The sequence below is a fragment of the Ostrea edulis genome, chromosome 7, assembly GCF_947568905.1.
Source record: "Ostrea edulis chromosome 7, xbOstEdul1.1, whole genome shotgun sequence".
Taxonomy (NCBI): Eukaryota; Metazoa; Mollusca; class Bivalvia; order Ostreida; family Ostreidae; genus Ostrea; species Ostrea edulis.
Window position 1 is genome coordinate 71,460,014 of NC_079170.1, and position 6,673 is coordinate 71,466,686.

The window sequence follows — 6,673 nt, forward strand, 5'->3', positions numbered from 1 at the left end:
TGTAATCGATACTAGACGTATGATAGATACATTCCTGTAACAGCTAAAAGTAGTGAGGGGACTGAATATCAAAATATGAATATACAAAAAATCTAGGATATCTACTATTTTTGTGAGAGTAAATATCATTTCAGTACGGTTGGACATGGACAATTAACTGTTGAATAGAAATACGTAACGTACCGCTGTACATTTCAGCAGCGTTTACTGAAAGACAGAAGGGGATAGTCAGGGCTATATAAGAAACATTCATGGATCATTAATGGCTCCAATCCCCTAATATAACATATTGTAAAACTATCAGATACGGTAATAAAACCTCATAAACCACCACGCATGTATATCATGCGTTTATAATCACACAACATGTGTACACAACACGTGAGAAATGTGTATTTTGTGTGAAATATATTGACGTGTATTACGTACGTGTACTATACGCTGTACTAAATATGCGTCACTTGCTATATCTATATCATATGTTACCGGAAAGAAAATATATATCGTGTGGCGTGTATATGAATCTATTGATGGTAATAGTTTCATTTGGTGCCGATGATTGGTAAAAGAATTAAAACACAATTTAACCAAATGTGAGGAGAAAGCATTAAAATCATTAAAACCAGATGAACCTATTATCATCAAATAAACAGATAAAGGCGGACATATTCTGACTATTTAGAAAGTTGTTTTCATGGGTTACATAAAAGTCACAAGTGTGACGACCGCCGCGGTTGGCGAAAGGCCGGGGTTTAAATCCCGGCCGCGACAAACCTAAGTAGTTAAAAATGGTAGTGACTGTTCCATCGCCAAACGCTCGGCATCGGGTGTGAATGGCACTGGTCATCGGAGATGGCCTTAAAACGGATGTCCCGTGTCACAGTAGGTGTGGCACGCTGAAGAACCCCCACTGTTCAATTGTCGTAAGCGCCGAGCAAAGGCCTTTTACCGGTCTTAGTGACGTCTCCATAGGAGTCAAAAATTTCCAAGAGGAGCGTTGAATAATAAACAATAAAGGTGTAGTTAAACAAGATACACTCACAAGTGTTACATAATCCACGAAGCTGTAAAAAGCATAAATCTAAATATATTTACCGGATCAAGTATATTCAAGCGCTAAACTAGTCACCTTAGAAGTCGTAAAATGATGCGCAAATGAAAGGTGAAGATAACGAACATAATTTCTATACGGAATCCAGAATAAAGAGTTGGGTAACACGGATCGCTGGATATGCCAGTGACGGGATCAGGTGCCTAGGACTAGTAAGCATCCCCTGTAGACCGGTCAAACCCACTGTGAGCCCTATATATTGAACAGGTAAATGGATTAATCTGTAGTCAAAATCAATGAGACAAGAACGGCCCGACAATCGACATGAAACACATCAGACAGCATCTGATCCAATGAAAGATTGTATTGATAAACTAGATCGTTATGACAACCATAGACTTTGCGAAATGCTGATTTTATACGAGACAGTTGGAACCCCTGCACCATCAACGTCTTTGACAGTAGCTTGCCTTGATTTAAAAACTGACATACGCAGAACAAAGTCTTGCGTATCGAATCAGTTGAGATATGTAAACACCATATGCAGATAATAATGGAATATTGCTACATAAATATGAGAAGATGACGGCGAAGATGCTAAAATCATCCCATTCGCTATAAAGTTGTGTTGTTAATATTTTTCAATAAAATATCAAAGTATGATATGACCTTAAAACGGAGGTCCCCTGTCGCTGCAGGCGTCATTGTATTAAGAAAGTTTTATTGCTATATCCCTGATTGCTAAGCATGTGTCTAAATTTGTTGTACTTTACCTATCATCCCATCTGCCATAACGTTGATCTAGGAACGAATCAAGGATTCGATGCATTAGATTTCTGTAATGAAAAGTGCAGAAAGAAAATTGACCAACGCTTTACTAAGGCGTTTTGATATGAAATGTTCATGTGTTAGCTGATCTGTTTTGATATTTCTATGAAGCATAATTTATTCAAAACATTCTAGGTAATAGGAAAAATTGTCTTGCTTTGGCCGTCCACTCGAAACTAAGATATATTGACGACGTTTTATCTATCAAAAATAGTCATTTTCATTCATATTTATATTCGGTATATCCCTGTAAACTCGAAATAAAAGACACCATAGAATCGTCCATTTCTGCTTTATACTTGAATGTTTTAATGAAAATAGATATTAACGACAAACTAACAATTCACCGTTATGACAAACAGACTAATTTCAGTTTATCCTCTGTTAACTTTCCATATTTACGTAACAATATTCCATATCATCATATACATTTGGTGTTTGTACACCTCAACTGAATCGATACTCAAAAGCTTATTCAATGAAAGGTGAAAATAACGAACAGTGATCAGTCTTATAACTGTTATAAGTAATACAAAATAGAGAGTTGAGCAAACACGGACCCCTGGGTATACCAGAGATGAGATCAGGTTCCTAGGAGGAGTAAGCATGCCCTGCAGATCGGTCACACCCGCCTTGAGCCCCATATTTTAATTAGGTAAACGGTGTTATCCATAGTCAAAAGCAATGTGCCAAGAAGGGCCTAACAATCGGTATGAAACACATCAGACAGCATTTGATCCAATGTTAGGTTGTATCATTATAACGACTATAGAGTTTGCGAAATGTTGACTTTAAACGAGACTGTTGGAATCATTGCATTATCAACTTGTTTGTCAGTAGCCTGCATGATCATTTTTTTTTTATCTTCGGGGCAGGTAATGACAAACAAGTTGATGTTACAAGGATTGGTACAGTCTCGTTCAAAGTTAGCATTTCGCAATTCTATTGTCGTTGATTTGATTGATTTGAACATATTTTATTGTATATACTATATACAAAAGGATTAGAAACAAGTTCTTGCAACTTACGAGTTCTTCTCCTTCTATTGTCGTTAATACGATGAAAGTGAAAATAACGAACAGTGATCAATCTCATAACTCCTATACTCCTAAAATAAAAAGATATCCGTAGTCAAAATCAGGGTGCCAAGAACGACTTAACAATTGGTATGACAGCATTTGACCCAATGATAGGTTGTATTAATGAACTAGATCGTTATAACGACCATAAAATTTGCGATATGCTGACTTCAATCGAGACTGTTGAAACCCCTGTACCATCAACTATTTTGTCAGTAACTTGCCTCGATTTAAAAACTGACGATACGATCTAGTTTGTCAATAAATTATATCCTTGGGTAAAATGCTTTCTGATGTGTTTCCTGCGAATTGTTAGGCCGTTCTTAGCACACTGATTTTGATTACGGTTGACTCCGTACACCTGATCAAAATATAGGGCTGATGATAGATGTGACCGGTGAACAGGGGATGGTTACTCCTCCTTTGCACTTGATTCTGCCCCTGGTGTGTCCAAGAGTCCGTGTTTGCCCCACTCTCTAATTTTCATTATTTATTGGATTGGTCACTGTTCAGCATCTTCTCTTTTACTTCCCCACGATTCATTCCGTGATGCAATCATTTGCATTTAGGAACATTTTTAATTCCTTTTGCTGAAATCCTAATAAGTTGCTATGTGATGAGATTGATCACTGTTCGTTATCTTCACCTTTCATGTTAATGTCTATACCCCAATTGTGATCCCGCTCTGACCCATCTGACGTCACTTTATGAACAAACGTTAACCTTCACTAAACGTGGCTATCTTCATATAAATTTGACATACATGTATTTACTACTTTTTCAATGTTGTGGTTCTTCGGATTCCCCATTAGCCTGGGTGTGTTTGCTTTTATCAATAAACTTGTATAACACGATGATATATGAATATCAATTTGGCTCAAGGGAAGTAATCATCCCCTGTCGACCAGTCACACCCACAATGAGACCTATGTCTTGAGCGTACAAACGGAGTAATCCGTTGTCAAAATAAGTATAGAAAGAACGGTTTAATATCTGGTTTGAAACACATCAGACAGCACATGTATTCGGTAGCATAGATTTGCTACCATTAACATATATTTCTAAATACCTTTAGAGGATGCCTATATAAAAACAAAGTAATTAAAACTTTTAAAGATTTATTATCTTATGCAAACAAGGCCCTTAGTTAGCATGTCCACTTCAAGCTTGTTCACAAATAAAGAAATTCTTGTTTGCACAGTGGTTATCATTCCATTTGCCCACACCCGCCCATTCAACGCAGTCTTCGTTCTTATTCCAATCGTTAGGCTCCCCTTTATTCCAGTTGGTATATTTAATCACTTTGCCATTGGAGAGTTTTAGAAACTTTCCCTCATCCGAGATGTCCGAAGCGCCAATCCAGACCCGAGACATATCTATAAGATAAGATATGAGTTTTGCTTGATCAATAACTATTGAAATGTAACGTTACGCTCTTTTAATTCCTTTTCAACATAAACTATGTTGGAAGTTTCGAATTCCTTCATTACCGATATATTGACTCATTCCAAGGGAAAAGTGGGTCACGATATAATGTATACATTGTGTACCCACCATACGTCATAAAATGCGAAAGAGTTCGACAAAGGGAAATAATTTTGGTGTAACTCGGAACTTGCGTATTCCATCACTGCTGAAAACCTGGAAATCTACAAAATAATGTTTTAAAAGCTTTGTTGTTCCTTCTTCTCTTGAATGTAATCCTTTAATAAAAACATTAGAAAGTTTTAATGATATGCGCATCTGGTGCATCAAAATTGTATAAGTCTTACATTATGACCCCTGGGTCGAGGCCTCTGCTGGTGGACTGTTAGTCCCCGAGGGTCTCTACAGCCCAGTAGCTAAGTACCACGTTATTAGCTTAAAAATACGGATGTATATTTAATTGCTGTGATAACATTTAGAAATTCATTTCAAAATTAAGGATTATCTCCCTCATGCATAGATCTTATCCTTAGACGAATTTGACTCCACTTTGTTTTGGCACACTGTTCTTCCCAATAATAGTTCTAAAACTTCATTGTTATTTCGGATTTCAAACATTTCGGTTGAGCATCACTGAAGAGACATTATTTGTCGAAATGCGCATCTGGTGCATCAAAATTGGCACCGTATAAGTTTTACACGTGTCAATTGAAAGCCCTGGGAGTATTATAAAGTTTTAATGATATCTCCATATAAGTATAAATGCTGAATCACAAAAGTCGGGCGTATAAACACCCTTGAGCACGGCGTTTGCATCACCATTTAAGGTGCAGAATGAAAACACAGCTTCATTGCCCATTCCCGTATCAGACAACGGAAATGTACATCATCCGATACATAAAGAAGTTGATCGTCTAATCAATGAAAGGTGAACATAACGAACAGTGATCAATCTTATAACTCCTATCAGCAATACAAACTAGATAGTTGGGCAAACACGGACCGCTAGACACACCAGAGGTGGGATCAGGTGCCTAGGTGGAGTAAGCATCCCCTGTCGACCGGTCGCAACCGCCGCGAGCCCTATATCCTGATCAGGTGAATGGAGTTATGGAGTTATCTGTAGTCAAAATCAGAGTCCGAAGAACGGTCCAACAATCGGTATTAAACACGTCAGACAGCATTTGACCCAATGATAGGTTGTATTGACGAACTAGATCGGTATAACGACCATAAAATTTGCAATATAATGTCAACCAGACACAAAAATTTAATTCAAAATGCGGGCTTTTCAACAACTCTTCATTCAGTAATTGTATTTTCAATTTTTCGAAATGGACAAGCACCAACTCACTACCTTACAGTGTTTATGCCTACGCTGTTTACCGTTAAACAAATTTAAAAGATACGATGTGTTTAAGGATCAGATCGCACAACTTGATGAGTATAATATCTAATTGAAAGTCAATTCAAAAATTGGTTCATTAATTTTTTCACCATTGCGCACCTCTTTTTTTTTTTTTTTACGATATGACATCATATGTGCTGTTCTGTTAATCGGTTCATACCAAAAGGATTCGGTGGGAATTTTAAAAGCATACATTGAAAAATGTTTCAAAATGTAAACATACGCAATGAATTATTATTCTTTGAAAATATGTAGTATCACAGCTGCAACGGTATGCGCAAAGAAATTTTCACGATGTCCTAATGCCCTTGATTCATTTTGTATGACATGAGACTACATCTTTCAAAAAATGCTTAAATGCAACATAAATATTGCACTATTTTCATGCAAATGCTGCATAATCATCACATGAAACATGACTGAGAGCTAATATACATAATAGAATATTATTATACACCACATGAGACATACAAACACAACTAGAGAATGGTGACTCGCATCATTTTCATCGGTCTTTCTCTTTTCAAACATCATGCCAATAGGGGCCTCCATGACAGAGTGGTTAGAGCATCGCACTCAAACTCACACGGCCTCTCACCTCTGCTCGGCGTGGGATCGAATCCCGCTCCCGCCGGTAAGTGAAAAAGTTTCCCAGTTTACTTTCGGAAGGTCGGTGGTCTCTTCCCAGGTAAATTATATCTGGGTTCTCTCTTCCACCAATAAAAACTGGGCGTCACCATATAACTGAAAAATTGTTGAGTGTGGCAAAAACAGCACAACAACAATCATGCCAATATCATGCAATAACTATACGAAAAATCTCACATGCGCATATATCACCAAAGTTTAATCGCATGTTGCAAATATCATGCAGTCTACCTC